The sequence below is a fragment of the Carassius auratus genome, chromosome 5 (assembly GCF_003368295.1).
Source record: "Carassius auratus strain Wakin chromosome 5, ASM336829v1, whole genome shotgun sequence".
Lineage (NCBI taxonomy): Eukaryota > Metazoa > Chordata > Actinopteri > Cypriniformes > Cyprinidae > Carassius > Carassius auratus.
The window spans coordinates 2790266-2809239 of record NC_039247.1 but is presented as its reverse complement, the minus strand read 5'-3'; the positions used below and the strand labels follow the sequence as shown (position 1 = coordinate 2809239).

The 18974-nt window shown below is 34.8% G+C and overlaps 1 protein-coding gene and 1 pseudogene across 1 annotated transcript in view; both read left to right on the top strand.

Annotated features, from left to right (window-relative positions):
* The window catches only part of LOC113087155 (cytosolic phospholipase A2 gamma-like), a 174283-nt gene that overhangs the window by 57880 nt on the left and 97429 nt on the right, over window positions 1-18974 (top strand). The gene's annotated exons all lie outside the window — the stretch shown is intronic.
* LOC113070806 (cytosolic phospholipase A2 gamma-like) lies at window positions 822-16041 on the top strand (annotated as a pseudogene).

Here is an 18974-nt window from a genome sequence, read left to right as displayed (position 1 = left end):
ATCCTTTATTAACTGGTCATAGTTCGCAACAAGTTCTCAATGAGGATATTTTTATTTAATAATTATGAAATATCTAATAAGGAACTACCTTTGTTTTAAATTTGCTACTACTTAATGCTTAGTTAATCTTTGTTCTCTATTAGTTAATAGTATTATCTTAAGTGTTCAGGTAGTACTACCTATTACTTCCTGAAAAGTTAACAATGGAACATTATTCTAAAAAATCCTTGTAGTTTCCTTGTAGACCCATGTGATTTCATACGTGTCAAGATGTACAGTTTAGTTTCAGAGCCCTATAAAAGAGCATCTTCTGCCTGATCCAAGAGACATCAGCTGCTGAGTTGTTATTAAAGTCTGAGGTCTTTACAAGAAAAACAGTGAGTATATAATTTAAAGCTCTATTTAATGTATTTTCCAAGGATGTGACAAGGAGTTGACTTCATGGCTGAACAGCCCTAATATTGCCATTTAGTATTATATTTCGAAGTATCTTTAATTAACTAAAATAAATTAAAATAAACAAAATACGTTTTTTATCTTTTCATAACAGCAATTAATGTATAAGCGGAAACACTTATATTTAGCTTAACTTCACACAAATCTTTTATTCTTACTTTTGTTTCTTAGTTTATGTTTGGACTAGTTTTGCACTTGTACTTGACATCTATAATGTCGACTTAGAAGGTTGGATGGATGGGGGAAAAATCTTACCATATTAGCATTCTTAGGTACACATTAATTTCCGAAGTATTCAGTGCACCTGACTATTTACAGAAGATTTTGACCATATAGTTTTCAAAATGTCAACTCTTGTTTTACAGATGAGTGCATCCAAACATCAGGAAAGGTAATTAGCGTCTAAAAAAAAAATATATTTTTGATGATTAATGACTTTAGACTTAATTGTATTGAAATGTAAAATATCCAGATATGTTGAATAGCGGTAAGAGATGTTCAGTACTGGTCAGTCTGTCTGTGTCTTTGCTGCAGAAGTGAGGTGAGAATCAAACACTCTCTGAATAAGGATGAGGAAGACTTTATAGTCAACAGGAGAAAATCTGTTCCAACCCTGGAGAACCTTGGGACACACTACAGTCAGGTTAAGCATCCTATACCAGAGATGGGGACTCGAGTTTGAGACTCGGACTCGAGTGCGACTTTAGTCGCACAAACAGTGACTTCAGACTCGACTTGAGACTCGTCCTCGAAAGACTTCAGACTCGACTCGGACTCGAGCTCCGGGACTCGTGAACAATGTTTATTTTTAGTAAACGTCAGATGAGCTCGCTGTTAGAGTTGTGACGTTCGCGAACGAACCGATTCTTTTGAACGGCTCATAAACATGAACGATGGGAGCCGAGTCACGGCTGGAGGGGAGCCGTTCTTTCTGTCGCTCTTTTTTCATATGCGTGTTTCAGAGCGCGTGTTTCACACAGATGCACACAAATGAGCTCCTCCGCGAGACAGAACAGTTATAGGGGGAGGGGCGCACCCAGCGCAGGCCAACCCTTTATAGCGTGATGATATTAGTTATTAGTTGTGCACGCATCCTTCACGTGAGTACTCCAGTGGAAAAAAACCTGCGTGCCTCTGTCATTGGGTAGGAGCCGAGCCATGACGTTTTGCACAGATATTCATTGCAGCCCACTTTGTTATTGTTCATTGACTTGAAGGGGCTGATGTCCTATTCGCAAAGTTTACAGTAGTAATAGTATGTAGTATGTAGACATTTCCATTTTATTTATTCTAATTTTATCTACTTTAAATATTTTTGGTTCTCTATCAAAATGTTCTTGTGTGATAACAATGTTCGGTAACACTTTAGAATAAGGTTCCATTAGTTAATGTTAGTTAATGTATTAATTAACATGAACAAACAATGAATAATACATTTATTACTGTATTTATTCATCTTCGTTAATGTTAGTTAATGAAAATACAGTTATTCATTGTTAGTTCATGGTAATTCACAGTGCATTAACTAATGTTAACAAGAACAACTTTTGAGTTAAATAATGCATTAGTAAATGTTGAAATTAACATGAACTAAGACTTATAAATGCTGTAGAAGGATTGTACTTGCTTAGTTCATGTTAACGAAAGTAGTTAACTAACATTAACTAATGGAACCTTATTCTAAAGTGTTACCCAATGTTCTTGTGTGGAAGTGTTTGTAGTAAAAGCTGTTTTGCACAGAAATTCATTGCAGCCGGCTTTGTTTTTGATGTTTATTTGTGAGTAGGTATTGTATGAATAACATAAGTCAGCGTAGCTTTGTTCATTCTTAAGCCAGACAAGAGGTGTGCAGCTATACAGCCAGGACAGACAGAAGGCCATTACTGAATCCATACATGCAAAATACAGATATTAACTTAAAAGTAAAGCATTCTTGGTGTTTTTGTCATGTTGCAATAGCCTGTTTACACTGATTATATACCAAAATCAAAGTTGATATTGTATGCTAATAGATAGAGTTGTCATAATAACATATTACATGCTTTGAATTCCTTATATATAGCTATTCAGTGTTCTAAGCAGCTTGGATGGGTCGCTGTACGTGATGCAACATTTATTATAACCAGAGACTTAATATAATAAAGAGACTTGAGACTTGACTTGGACTCTAGCTCAGAGACTTGAGACTTGACTTGGACTCGAGCTCAGAGACTTGAGACTTGACTTGGACTCGAGCTCAGAGACTTGAGACTTGACTTGGACTCTAGCTCAGAGACTTGTGAGCATCTCTGTCCTATACTCTACTGTTTATCTGCCTGGCTATTCCTTCTTGAAATAATATTGCTAATGAATGCAGACTCAGACTGTGTGTATTTCAGGATGCAGTGCAAAACATTGCATTACTGGGTTCTGGAGGAGGACAAAGAGCCATGGTGGGTTTGCTGGGATCCCTGGTTCAGCTTGATAAAGCGGGTCTTCTGGACTGCATCCTTTATCTGAGCGGAGTCTCTGGATCCACCTGGTACAAACCCTGAGAAACCAAAAACACACACACACACACACACACACACACACAGAGAGAGAGAGAGAGAGAGAGAGAGAGATGTCAAAAATTACAGCAGCATGTACTTCAGTCTTGTGGAAAGCTATTTTTAAAAGTAGTGTATTACAATGTTGCGCTACTCCATACGAAAGTAGCTAATTGTATTTTTATTTATTTATTTTTATGGAAAGTAATGTGCTTCATCACTTTTTCATTACATTTTCTCATCTGGGCTGGACTTATCTGTTTGTTTTTAACATAAACAGAGTATTATTATTATTATTATTTTAGCAAATGTAAAACTAAAAGTGAAATGAATAAACCAGTGAATAAACCTGTCTGAAGGAAATGTAAATTCATGTCTGTACTGTAGAGGAGACAGCTCAAACAAACTCTAGCAGCTGTGGTGCCATAAAAATAATGTTGCGTATGTCTAAAATAATTTTTTCATATTAGTACGGTTGAACTAGATTAGTGAATGTCAGAAATGAAGAAACTAGCTAATAAAATAGGATTATATACAGAACGAATATTCAACTTTTAATTATTACAGGTTTGAATCATATTCTGAGCTTGTTTTTCACCAGATTTATTCATTTTGAAGAACACCAAATCTGTCTTTGTGCAAGTGATGAGTAAATGCATGTTCACATTTAGTCTAGATTTACAGTAATCATGTACTGTATATACGGCCTCTGCACCTACTGGCGAAAACAAAGTAACTGGTGTTACTTATTTGAAAAAGTAACTCTGATATTTTCTTGGAAATTAAAAAATAATGTGATATTTTACTGTTAAAATAAGTTGCTGCTTTAAATTTTGAATTACAATCAACTTATTACATTAAACTGATGTGTAACATAAATGAAAATGGTTTAACTTACAGTATGTTCATAAAAACGTTGTCATGATTCAATAATTATATTTACAGTTTAGTTAATTGAAAAAAGTCATCTGGTTATGTATCTTGCACTACTTGTTATGTGTTAGCCACAACACTGTTCTTCTCTGAAGGTGCATGGCCTCCTTATACCAAGAACCAGACTGGTCCACCAAACTAGAGACTGTGAAGGACAAAATCATTGAGAGACTCAGCGGTCCTGCAGTCAGCTGGGGAGACGCATTTGCCAAACTGAAGAAATATTACTATGAGAAAGATATCTTCAGCTTGACTGACGTCTGGGCAGTGATGGTCGTCACAGAATATGTGAAAGAGGTCTGTAAATATTCATAACACAACCCTCCATGATTTACGTGCTACATGTTGAATGTTTTAACAGACTGTTATAGAAGCATTCAGCAGTAACAATGCTGTAACATTACAGATATGGGTGTCGGACTCAGAAGAAATAAAAAATGTGGGTGTAGCTGTAGTACTGTAGCTAGCCTAGCAAAAACTTACAACATACTGTAAGTGTAACTGTATAATTCAGTGCTGCAGCAAAGACTACATGATGTCTTTAAAAGCAACAGGCAAACAAATGATGAACATTAACTTAAATAGCAGCTGGTTTAGTGACAGTATGTGAGCACACAGCCAGACCCACTGGTAACTCAGTTAGCTGGATCTGGTTGTTGATGATTTGGCATGATCTTGGATTATTTGGTTCTCCGAAGCACATCCTGGACTTGCTGCCATAGCAACAGGTCCATAAGCTTAAACCAGCTTGGGATCAGGCTTATTTCATGTAAACAGTATTCGGTTGCATATTTTAAATTGTAACTGATATTTAAAATCTATTTCTGATCCTTACAAAGATCCAGAAATTTGTTAAGTTTCTCATCAGGTGTCTTTTTTAACCCTCTGGGGTTCTTCATTTATGAGTCACACTCAGGACCTTCGGGTCAAAAATGACCCAGAGGGCGGGATTCAGGTATACTTTTTTTCAGTAAAATCAATCAAATGTATTTTTGTTCAATAATATTTTTTCTTTCTTTTTTGGTGTTTTGAGAGAATTTTATGATAATAATGAATTTTTATGCAATAATTATGATCCATTTTTTCCCATTGAATATAATAGAAAATTTATATATATATGTATTTTTATTTGTATTTTTATTAATGCTGTATTTTATTTTAAAGTACAGCCAAGGCCTATAGAAAACAATTTTTGAAATTAGATTGGTGCCATCTGGTGGACAAATTAAGCATTTTTATCATGCAATAGCACATTTTTACCACTAGAGAGAATGTACAGCTCTCTGTAGAAAGGCTTGTGAATTCTAGTGATTTTTGAACATATTTGCCTATTTATTTCAGGTTGTGGATTTTAATATATAATCACAGATTCTCAAAGACTATTTTTGTCAAGTTTTGTTTTTTTGTTTTTTTTGTTTGGTTGATTTAAATGGTAATTTCAAGTGCCAGTTTTACTTTATAATACAGTCAAACCTGAACATTGCACTAGAAAGAGAACAAATGGAAAGCATTTTGTTACCCATTGTTTTAATTCTAACTTAATAAAAAAAAATACATTATTTAAATCATAACATATTTTTATTTACCTTTTATTATAAACATTTCCATTAAAATTATTTTTTGCAATTCAATGAACAGTAACTCTTCAAAATTGCCAACAGCAATTATGAACAAAAAACAAAAATAACAGCAAACGTATAATCATTTTCAAACAGTACATGTAAATGGAAAATAGAAAAATAAAAAAGTGTTTTAAATATTATCATAACTAAATATTTACATATTATTATGTCCATATTATTTAATAAACAAATGCTGTGATTGGCTTTTTGTTTTCATAAACAAGTGCTGCAATACGCCTGAAGGTTACTAGGGAAGAATTCCATCCTTTGATCTTACTGTCCGTGAGTGCGTGTGTGTGTGTGTGTGTGTGTGTGTGTGTGTGTGTGTGTGTGCGTGTTCAAGAGAGAGAGAGAGACATAGTATGTGACTTTTGAATTTTGGACCCAATGTCTCCCCTTTATTTTATTTATTGATTTTATTTCACATATTCTCATATTTCTCTGTTACAGGCTCACCAGTCTAGTATTTCCTTGTTCAATTCAATTCAATTCAAGTTTATTTGTATAGCGCTTTTTACAAAACAAATCGTTACAAAGCAACTTCACAGAAAATTATGTTTCTACAATATTTAGTAGTAGCTAGTAGTTTGTGCACATTTGACAGGATTTTAGAAAAACTAAAAAATAATAATAATACAAGACGTAGTCAGCTAGACGATGAACTATCAATATTATTAATTAAGTTATTATATGATTAAGTCACACATTTAGGAATAATTGTTAGTTCTGTTTGTTCATTCAGGGCTAGCATCATCTGGGGTCCTCTGAGGGTCAGCATCATCTCTTCTCAGGTGTTCTGGATCCAGACTGGAGCTTGTGTAAATCCTAGTTACCACGGGATGTGAATCCCGTGGCAAAACATAGAAACAAAATACAGACATCATTAGCATAGCTGCTGATCCAACAAAGTAAAATTAGTTTAACCCAAGCTAATGAATAAAAATGCACCTTTGATCAGATGCAACTACACTCACAATTAAAAAGATACATTATTCGAATGCTTGGCGAAAGAGATGTGTTTTTAATCTAGATTTAAACAAAGAGAGTGTGTCTGAACCCCGAACATTATCAGGAAGGCTATTCCAGAGTTTGGGAGCCAAATGTGAGAAGGCTCTACCTCCTTTAGTGGACTTTGCTATCCTAGGAACTACCAAAAGTCCAGCGTTTTGTGACCTTAGGGTGCGTGATGGGTTGTAACGTGGTAGAAGGCTAGTTAGGTACGCTGGAGCTAAACCATTTAGGGCCTTATAGGTAAGTAATGATAATTTGTAACTGATGCGGAACTTAATAGGTAGCCAGTGCAGAGACTGTAAAATTGGGGTAATATGATCATATTTTCTTGACCTCGTAAGGACTCTCGCTGCTGCATTTTGGACGACCTGTAGCTTGTTTATTGAAGAAGCAGGACAACCACCTAGAAGTGCATTACAATAGTCCAGTCTAGAGGTCATGAATGCATGAACTAGCTTTTCTGCATCAGAAACAGATAACATGTTTCGTAGCTTGGCAATGTTTCTAAGATGGAAGAATGCAATTTTTGTAACATTGGAAATATGATTTTCAAAAGACAAATTGCTGTCTAATATAACACCCAGATTTCTGACTGTAGAGGAAGTTACAGTACATCCGTCTAGTTGCAGATTGTAATCTACAAGATTCTGTGTAATGTTTTTTGGTCCAATAATTAATATCTCCGTCTTATCCGAATTTAATTGGAGAAAATTCTTTGTCATCCAATCTTTTACATTTTTAACACAATCTGTTAGCTTAGATAATTGGGAAGTTTCATCTGGTCTCGTTGAGATATATAGCTGAGTATCATCAGCATAACAGTGGAAGCTAATTCCGTATTTTCTAATAATATTACCAAGGGGCAACATGTATATTGAAAATAGAAGGGGACCTAGGACGGATCCTTGTGGCACTCCATATTTTACTGATGATAAATGAGATGACTCCCCATTTAAGTAAACAAAATGGTAGCGATCGGACAGGTAGGATCTAAACCATCTTAGAGCCTGCCCTTGAATACCTGTATAGTTTTGTAATCGATCTATGAGTATGTCATGATCTATGGTGTCGAACGCAGCACTAAGATCAAGTAAGACTAGAAATGAGATGCAGCCTTGGTCTGACGCAAGGAGCAGGTCATTTGTAATTTTAACAAGTGCAGTTTCTGTGCTATGGTGGGGCCTAAAACCTGACTGAAATTCTTCATACAGATCATTTTTATGCAGGAAGGTGCTCAATTGAGCAGACACAACTTTTTCTAAAATTTGTGTGTGTGTGTGTGTGTGTGTGTGTGTGTGTGTGTCAACAGATGCTGTGATTGGCTTCTTGATTTTATAAACAGGTGCTGCAATAGGCCTGGAGGATACTAGGGAAGAATTCCATCCTTTGACCTTACTCTGTTTGTGCGTGTGTGCGTGCGTGCGCATGTGGTTGTGTGTGTGTTTGTGTGTGTGTGTGTGTTCAAGAGAGAGACATGGTGTGTGACTTTTGCATTTTGGATCCAATGTCTCCCCTTTATTTGATTCATTGATTTTATTTCACATATTCTCTCATTTCTCTGTTACAGTTTCACCAGTCTCATATTCCCTGTGTGTGTGTGTGTGTGTGTGTTTGTGTGTGTGTGTGAGTGTGTCTATTTTGCAACCTTGATGGCTTACAGCCTCATGCTTTCATTGCTGTGCACTTTATTTCTTACATTGATGAATAATTGCTTTTATTTCACACATTTCAAAATCAGCTTTTGCAATGACACACTTTAATTTGTGTGTGCGTGTGTTTTTGTGTGTATAAGTGTGTGTGTGTGTGTGAATTTTTTTTGTCTGTTTTGCACTCTTGATGTTTTAGAGATTCACCCCTTCACTGTTGTGTGCTTTTTTTCTGCATTGTGGCTGATTTGTAGATTGTACACACAAAAGAACTCAGTATTTTCATATTTTTGCCAATTTCCCATTCATTTCCTATGTCGGGTCATTTTTGACCCGAAGACCCTGAGTGTGACTATTTTTTTTACGACCACTTAGACTTTTAAAATCCTGTCCCCAATTTTTCTGGGTGTTCATATACCAAGTACCAAAAAAGTCACCAAGTTTCGGACCATTCCGATGAAGCTACGATTTTTAACATTTTTTTAAAAAAAAATTTCGGGTCATAAATGACCGAAGAACCCCAGAGGGTTAATCATATGATGTAATTACATTGTCTCCTTGCCGCCAGCCAACTCAATCCAGACATTTTAATCAGATCCGCAAATTCATTTAGAGAACCAAATTAGCCAGAGATCAGTTATCATGAGTAGAAGATCTTGCATCTTTCCAATCATCTCAGATGTACAGTATTCAATTGTAAAGACATGAAAAAAAAAAAAATGTAAATATGTAAAATGAATATGTCATAACCCACACGAACTACCAGCATCAGATATAAAAGAGCTTTAGGAAGTTCTGATTAATGCTAGATCTGGGCATGAGCACAGGACTGAAACGGACTGAAACAGCCTTAGAGATGAAAATTAGAGACAGAAAAAGTGAGTGGGACGTGGGTCAAATATCATTGGTCTTAAAAAGTGGGTGGGTCTTTGTTCACTCACATATCTGACACCCAGATTACAAACTATATCTACCTGGCATTATCTGGTATAGAAAACATTTACTCAGATACGTTCCTCTGCAGAGGATAATTTGAAGAACCTCAAACTGCCTTGCATGCTGTTAGATCAAGTCTCTCCACCAGAAATATCAGATCCAGCCCCCGACACCATCCTGTCAGAAAATATCTGTTTTGTCTGGTAACAGAAGAACTAGTTAGTGGAACTGACTACCAAAATCTCTTAACAGCAAGTCTTGTCTGGTACTCAACACTGCATTAGCAGTCTTCTATCAGCCAGGAGTTGACTGAGTAAAGCCAGAGAAGAGCAGAAGCAGGAGACATAGTGATGATCATAAAAAACAGTTTGTTGGATAATTTTATTTTCATAAGGTATTGAACCTTATGAAAATAAAATTATCCAACAAACTGTTGGATATAAGACTTCATCTGACCAGCACAAATCCAGCAAGTGTTAATACTTGTGAATAAAAATATCCCTTGAAACCACACAGACAAAAAACTACTTTGAAAATAATATAAATCAATGAATGAATCAACAAATAAATAAATGACAAATATAATATAAATGAATAATTTAATGAATATAAAAGAAAGCAAGCAAAACAGTTTAAACTCTCTTGAACCCACCATACACACACACAGATAGGATCATAAGATGCTTCCGAATCTTTTCATTTATATAGTTAAAGACTGTAATTACTTTTCCTTATAGAGAGAACTTGTTGAATGTGTTTCATCCTTTGAACTTGTTTGTGATTTATTAAGCTGTCCTAATATTCTCTACTATAACCTACAAAACATATCTTCTCTTCAGATTGACGAATGCAAACTCTCAGAGCAGTGGAACCAGCAGAGTAAAGACCCGTTCCCCATCTACACAGCGATCGACAAGCAATGCAAACAGCTCAAGGACGATAAAAGTCTGTACTGATGTACATTTCTAAGAAAGAAAGTCAGAGATTTACAGTTTGTTTCAGCTGTTATATGGAGGTGTTTTCTGTCAGCAGATGCCTGGTTTGAGATCAGTCCAGTTGAAGCAGGTTATTCTCTCAGTGGAGCGTTTGTGGAAACATCCAGCTTCGGCAGCAAGTTTGACAAAGGCTCAAAGAAAAACCCTCAGGATGAAATGGACATGCTGTACCTGCAAGGTAACAACCGAACAGATCAGTGATGCACTGACCTGGTGATCAGCTCTATAGTAGTTGCTGATTTTCAAGTCAGAACTGAAATGCAAATAATAGCATTATGACTAGAAATGTTTATGGATCAACAATGTGTGTATTTAGAGAGTAAAGCATTTCCAATATATTATCAGGGAAAATAAATAAAAACATTTGCTAAACTGCACAAAATTGAAAATGTCAAAATACAAAAAAACTAACACCCTACCTAGGGCAAGAAGCCTCCTGGGGTGCACACAAAATTAACACTATTCCAGCCATCCATGACATTTTAATAAAAAAAATTAAAAAAAACTGTCATGCAAAGAACCTCTTAAGCCTGGGGAAAGGATTCGAAAATTACATTAAAGCTGCAGTCCGTATGTTTTGCAACTTTGTCGCCATCTCTGCTTGAAACTTGGAATTGGAATTATTTGTTGAATTGTAATCTTTATGTGGGTTGTGCACTTTATACAGTCTATGGTTGTGCATTTGCACGGCTCCTCTGTGCGAATGAATCTAACGTTTTCAGGCTCTGTGGCTGTCAGCAAAGACTACCGAATATACAATGTCTTAAAGTCACCGCACTTGTGTGGATATTCACTGTACTTCAGATTCACAGATCCTGTCTTAATGTCCAAAATTATAATTTTTAAAAACAGAAAATGTCATCTGATCGAGCAAGTTAAAATCGTCTGCCACTTTTGTTCTGACCAATTGAGAAGAAAAAGTGCTAAATTACTAAATAAATTGTGCTACCAATGGTGATTACTAAATCAAATGATTGCTTAGCTCGTATCACATAAAACCGTGCAAAACAAAACATCAACATCTAATATTGTTATAATTTGACATTAGTGGACATTAATCTTATGAGTTTTAGCAGATGTTGGGTTTTGGTTACTTTACACTATAACTTAAATCCAACAAAACATCAGTCTCAGCTGTCTTCATGTTCAATGTCAAAATGACATTAGACATTGTCCTGAAGTTTAATTTTGGTCGCTCAATGTCTTATGGCCTGCTAGGTGTCTGCGCTATATTTGATCACTGTAGACTGTCATAATACTATTTTTTTATTTTATTTTTTAGATTAAATGTATTTGTTATATTTGTTTAAACTTCCTGTTGTCTGTATGATGTTTTCTGCAGCTCTGTGCGGCAGCGCTTTAGCTGATGGAAAGAAGATGGTTAAATTCATCTGGAAACAAATAAAAGGTGGAGTTCAGTTTGTTCTGAAGATTCAGTTCTGACTCAAACTAACAGTCAGTTCTTTGTCATTTGAACTTTGTAATGTGCTCGTTTTGTTTCTCTTCAGATTTTTTACATCATGTACATCCAATTCTTGAGGAAATGGGGAAAGGTAAAGCATTTCTCATTGTCTTTCTTTTTTAAAGTTAAATAAGTTAAATAAAGTTAAATGTAAAATATTTGTTAAAACATTTTGGGGTGAGTTCATGTTTGTTCATTGTGTTTTCTTCAAAAGACCCAAATGACCCACCTGCAGAAAAGTATTTCCAGGTGCTCATTGATCTTGTGGACATGAATCTCTCGGTTTTGAATGGCACTGATCCTTCTGCTTATGACGAATCCATCAGAAAAACACTGAAAGGTAAGCTTTTACTATGTGCTTGAACTCATAAACAAAGTATTTGGTCCTAGCTATCATAACTCTCCCTAAACAGATAATTTTTTTAAATGTTATTGAACACCATCATTCCTCCATGATTCACCATTAAGATTTTTATATTGATCCATAATAAAATCATGCTGTGTTGAACAGACATACAAACTGTTCAGTGGATTGAATGGTCGTATCAGATAAAATTTTTTTGTATTTTTTTTTATCAGTTGATTGATTTGAGGTACAGAACAGTCTATTAAATGGACTGTATGTCCCTCACAACATGAATATGCCTGCGCTTCATAGTTATCAAATTAAAACCCTGCTGTTTATTGACACTGATTTAAAGAGCCAGTAAGATGAAAATTCTAAGCTTCCTATTACTGTTTATAAGTCCTGTACATTAGGTTTAAATCCATCCAAGGTTTAAAAACATTGTCATTTTGTCAAAATATCATTTTAAAATGACCTCAATTCTCAGAGATCCCCAAACGGTTCGCACAAAACTGTTCAAAAGATTCAGTTTCCTTAAACCCCACCTTTCGGTAGCATACTGTGTTCTGATTGGTCAACTAACATAGTCAGGTTTGATTGGTTGTTCCGCACACACCTCCACGGTAAACTATGCGTTAGCATCTGTTTGGGGTGAATTATGTCTTATTCCTCTCACCGCGAAGCAAACAGTAAAATAAAAAACTGGAACAGTCTCGCTGCTTTTTCTTCTGTGTGGGTGTATTCAAGCCGCACGCTTCAGTTTGAATCTGAATAGCGCGTTCAGCGCGGGGGCGTGGTCACATAACGAAGGGACATGAAAAACAGACATCGCGTTGTTTTCATATAGATTACTTCATCACAGAATATCTGTTTTCGGCAGCACTTGTTTAGTTTTAAAGTAGACATGTCAAGCTTTCTATAGATATCTCTCTCATGTCTCTTCGTTGAGTATTCACAGAGTTACACTTCATTTTAATGACGTGTTTGTAAATGAAGATCAGCGCAGACAGGCTGCAGACAGCTCACATACTGATAAGACGCTCGGGAGAAAACAAACACATAACTTCATAATCATACTTCGCGTTGTGATTCGGAGATGCTTGTTGGTCTAAATAAAGTTGGTAATGAACCCTCTTTTATGGCCAAACGCTTTGAAAATCCCGCTGTACTCACCGAGATTAGAAAAGCAGTCATCAGTGAAATGTTGTGAACACAACAAAAGGGATTTGTTGTACTGTTCTGGTGTTGTGGTGAAAATGAATTTTAGTCATTGGTTCTTCTGATCTTCATTCTTTGGCAGTGAAAATAAAACAAACTTGCCTTTACAATTAAAAACACACTGTCTCCTCGACATGATGCTATCACACCAACCAGAGCGTCTGTGTGTGTGTGTGTGTGTGTGTGTGGGGGGGGGGGGGGCAGGTCAGAGTTTTGTTTCTCCCAAGACGGTAGGCGGAGATTATTATGCAAAGTGTTCCTAGTGACGTACATAGAGATGGGCAAAAGATTTGAAATCTATAACGAATCTATTCAGCAATTCAGAGTCGACGCCTTACTTTAGAAGCCAATAACTTTATAAATTGTGTACTTTTTGGTTTAATTACTTTGCACATTGTTTAAACTGATGGACAGCTACATCATACACTGTAATACAGGTAATTTTTGATTTCCCATCTGTGTGGCTCTTTAAGAATACATTTTAATTTTCAAAATGTGAAATTCTGTTAAAAATAAGACACATTCTTAATCATATTTGTGTTTTACATGTAGTTTATAGTCTATTAAATGTATTTTCTGTAAAATAGAAACAGTAAAAATATTATGAAAAATAAATTATCAGTGGAAATGGACATGGAAGCATTAAAAAATAACAAACCAATATTTGGCCAACAAAAATATTGATTAGCTGTAAATTATGCTTATAGAAACTAGAATTGTATGTTGTCAGATAAGAAGATTTCATGATATTCAACAAATTTTATTTATTTTTTATTATTTTTTTAACAGAGCTGATTTTTCAAGTGGAAAAACTGGATCTCGCTGATAAAGAGGCAGCAAAACTGTATATGGAACGGTACACCATGGACGTGTGCAACCATTTGAGTGATCGGTTCAGTCTCTGGCCATTCGGTAAGTTAAAGTCTCTTTAATATAATAAATATGATGTATTTCACTTCAGATTTTCTAGCAAGATTAATATGTCTACCACCTCGCCAAAAAAAATAATTTTCATCTGTTAAACAGCCATAACTGAACATCCATTTTAAACCAAAAGTGTTTTAAATAATGCCTCGTTCCATTTTACCAGAGGCTTCTAAAATAACCAAATAACAAATCAGGCCACTTGTACCCATTCCTGTAATAATTACGACCAGGTGTTATGTCTTAATCATCTGCTGACATGAAAACAAAGGGAGGAACGGAGCCCCAAACATGGCATGCAGGGGAAAAAAAATTGTTTAAATTAGTAAAATGTGAGCATGAATTTTTTATTTTTTTTTGCATATCATGTGCGGTGCACCATGAGAAAAACAGAAAGGAAAATAACTGAACACTGAAGAAGCTTTATTCTGAAGAGTGTTTCTATTACAGATGTTTGCATCAGCATTTATAGATGCATGGTTCTGTGGATTTGGGGCATGAAATATAACTTTCTCCATAACGTGGCAGGTAAGAGCAGACATATTTGTTAACTTAAATAATAAACATACATATAATGCTGTGGTCTCACTCCAATACTGTCAGATGAAGCAGTGCCTCCTGCTCTTGTGAAAGATGAGACGAGAGACTATATAGATGCTGCACTGTTGCTGAACTCACCCTACTTCTCAATGCTGAGAGAAGAACGAGACATTGACCTCATCATTTCCCTGGATTTCAGTGATGGTGATCCTTTCATGGTATTATTATATGCTTGTATAATTTTCATAATATAATAAGGCACATAATCTGATAAAAGTTCATTTAAAGGAATAGGCAAGGCAAGTTTGTTTATATAGTACATTTCGTACACAATGGTAATTCAAAGTGCTTTACATAAAAGAAAGTAAAATAATCATGAAGAAATATAACAAAAATATAACAAGCAATTTTAAAACTTTTAAAATCATTAAAAAAATTACTTGATTAAAATGAATTTAAAAACCGTTAGACAATGATTTTACATTAAAAAAAAAAAAAAAAAAAAAAAAAACTGAAAATACAGTGCAATCAGTTCGGACATTGCACAGTGCTCATTCAACAAATGCACAGCTAAACAGATGAGTTTTAAGTCTAGATTTAAATGTGACTAGTGTTTAAGCACGTCTGATCTCTTCTGGAAGCTGATTCCAACTCTGGGCGGCATAATAACTTAAGGCATAGTAATAAAATTTCTTGTTGAATAGATCAACAATAAATTTAAATTCATTCATTATTCATCAGGAGATTTTTTTTAAGAATTAAATTCTGCCTCCAGAGTTCAATTACAAAGAAAAATGCTGTGTACCATTTTAACAGAAAAAAGGAAACCATTTTAATTTTAAACATCTTAGAGATAGTTTTCTGTTAGCATTTCTTAGTGGGGGTTTCTCGACTTCAGCACAAACTCGATCTAAAGTTTTCAGTACACATACATGTTCAACCGAAATATCTATTTCACCCTTTTAATACAGTAATATGGTTGTGTTGCTTTGCCACCTGCAGACATTGACACAAACTGCTGATACGTGCAAGAAACAAAAGATCCATTTCCCCGATGTTCCAAAGTTTTCTGAAGAAGAAAAAAAAAAACCCAAAGGACTTCTATGTGTTCGAAGGCACAAACACTCCAACCGTGATTCACATGCCTCTGTTTAATGTGGTCAACTGTGGAGGCAAGTTCAGATTGTCTAGTTGAATAAAACTGAAATATATGTATACTACTCTATATGTTTAAGTGTTTTACTGTCTCTTCAGGTGATATTGCAGCCTGGAGGAAGAAATATTGCACCATGCAAGGCCCTTACAACCTTAAGATGATCACTGATCTCATGGAAGTCGCTGGAAAAAACATCTCAAACAACAGAGAGAAACTGCTGGACTATATGTTGCGTAAAAATACTCCAGTCTAAACTAAACACACCTAAATTCAATACACATTTGAGTAAAGGCTAAACTGATCTGCATATCAGTCATTTTATAATAAATAGTTTAATTTCTTTAATCTTAATCATCACTTAATCATAAAAAATAAATAATCTTAATCATAAATCAGCATAACTTTTTCTGCAAAATGTGATTTAATTGCTCTTTAATATGTTAAAAATGTTTCTACATGTTTCAGTCTAATTCTTAATTGCTTAAGCATTAAATATCATTAATTGTTTATCATTAATGATCAACCCAACAATAGCAGACTAGATTAATACCATGATTGTTGATTAAAAAGACACTGTATTACTTTGCTTCTGTTCTAATGAACTAATAAACTGTTCTCTCTGAACGTAAGGTTTTGTCCTATTCATTTAACAGCACACATTTAAAGGATAATAAAAATGACTTGTCCTGGATGTTTATTAGTTAATTCAGTGTTCCAGTTATGCTAAAGCACACCAGCTAGTGTGTATATCCGAATAACCTTTCGACTAAAGATTAACTTAACTGGTTTTACTATGTGGCATGACACCACAAAGAAAGGGCAGAGAATTTGTGATCACAAAATGGACAAAACAGAGCAGATCCTCCTCATATACTATAGGTTTAATGAGTGTTTCCAGATATATGGTTTCAGTGGTATCTAAAAGGGCTTTATGGTATATTGTTAATAAACACATTTATTTAGTTCAAATACAAATTAACAAAAATGCTAGCTTATAAGTTTTGTTTTTAATTTGGCCAATATTTTATTACTTCCTTACATTCAAAAGGCCTACATAACTACATGAAAGGTATTCACCCAAAAATTAAAAATAGTCCATGATTTACACATCCTCAGGGCATCCTATAGAGAATAGGAATCTATGTCACACCCTGGAGGATTTCGCCATGTTTTAGGTCACGCTCAAGAGCACAGTGTAAACACATGCAAACCCCCACAGAAAAACCAAACTGTTTACTAATATATAAATCTCTTTGAATAATAATAAAAAAAGCTCTGTTGTTTGTCTGAGAGGCTGCAAATATTCAATATTCATATACTAATACACATGGATACTATAGGATATCTGCTAAAACACTTTGGTTTGATTAGCTATTTTTTAAAGGGGAGAATACATAGCTAAATCTCAAACAGTGGATCATTTATCATTGTTACGCATCGTCATATTGCCCAGTAAAACTGCTCAGTGTAAAGAATTAAGCCAGAGGCAACAGAGCTTACTAGCTGCTTAGAAACGATACGTATTGCGGGTGCTATGCAAATAAATATCTTGACTTGAATGAACCAGGATTTCGGCCCGAGCCCGACAAGTAGATTTTGATTGACAGCTTTTTAAAAGCCCGAACCTGTTTACAGCCCGAAATTATTCAAATGTGCGCACACACACTCATTTATACATGTTTTAACATAATTTATTCACGACTAACGTAGGAAGTTGGAATAAAGAAATAAAATAAGTCCTCTGTAACATTGTAATATCTCAGCACTCTAAATAGGCATAGGCATACACTTAGCCTATAAATAGACCAACACACCAATAAAAACGAGTCTTTCTGAACAAATTAAATTAGGATAAATTCTAAATTAAGATGGGTTTTGGCAATAACAAAATTAAGATAAAGGCTTGGGCGGATTTGCTCCGCCACTAGCTGACATTTGATAAAAGAATAATGCCAACATTAGCCTATATACTCTGTGTACATTATGCCTTTAAGACTCAATTAATACTTAGTTATCATTTGAAAAACGTTTACTAACAGAGATTAGGCTAAGCCTATGTTTTGTGGAGGAAAATGATTGAATCCACTGTAGATGTCTTCTGCGCGTTCCTGCGCTCACTGATGGTGTTTCATTATTCACTCATTATTCTCATTATAAACACAGTCAAAACTTTTCCACACCTCAGACTTTGCTTTAGCTACTCAGCATTCATTTTCGCATCTTTCTTGCGCTAATCGAAACACATCACATGACCGCTCGTTCACCTCGCAAACCGGAGCGCAAGCCTGAGCCCGTGTAAAATTATATAAATTAAGCCCGATCCCAAAACGAAATAAAAATTTACGTTAATTGATCAAATAATAAAAAAAACAATTGGACATGCAGCAGTATTTTATTTAGAAAACAAAAAGGCAACTGAATAAGTCTAGAATCAACCCAGGTTGCTAGAATAAACAGAATTCAAAATGACAAACAAACACAAACGTGGACATGCTGTAATAATTTATTTAGAAAATAAATTAAAAAGTCAAATAAATAAGCCTAGAATAAACAGAATACAAAATGACAAACAACTAAACAAATAATACAATAAAAAAAATTTCATTGGACATCTATCAAATTAAATTTACCAGAGTTATTGTTATTACATACAAATATAATAAAATGTTTTTAAATACATGATTTCATTTCTGTGCCATGAACAGTGATATAGGTAGGCCTACATTATTTACAATGGCAGATCTAGAGTTTTATTCAGGTAGCCCATAGATCATGTGAAAAAGAAATTCTACTGTTACTGCTTATGTCACATTACCCAACATTAGCTATATCCCATATATACCCATGGGATATATTTCATTTGTAGGCCTATAATGTGCTATAATTAGTACTTTCTTTATTTGTTCTTATTTTATTACTGACTGTTTACTTGTAATTTTTTTATTCAGTACAAAGTTTGAAATCATCTTGTGCTACTTCAACAAAATGACCCCACTGTAAAATCAAAAATAAAATAAATGAGCAAAACGTTGTGAGATATTGTCACAAATCTGGTTTATGGTCTTATGTCCACTTGCCATCGGAGGTCGCCCTTCCATCATTTTGATTGTGGCACCACACTGGACTACAGTTCCCATCATCCATAGCACTTATACAGCTAAATGCACTAATCACACTACATACTTTAAAACACACTCAGTT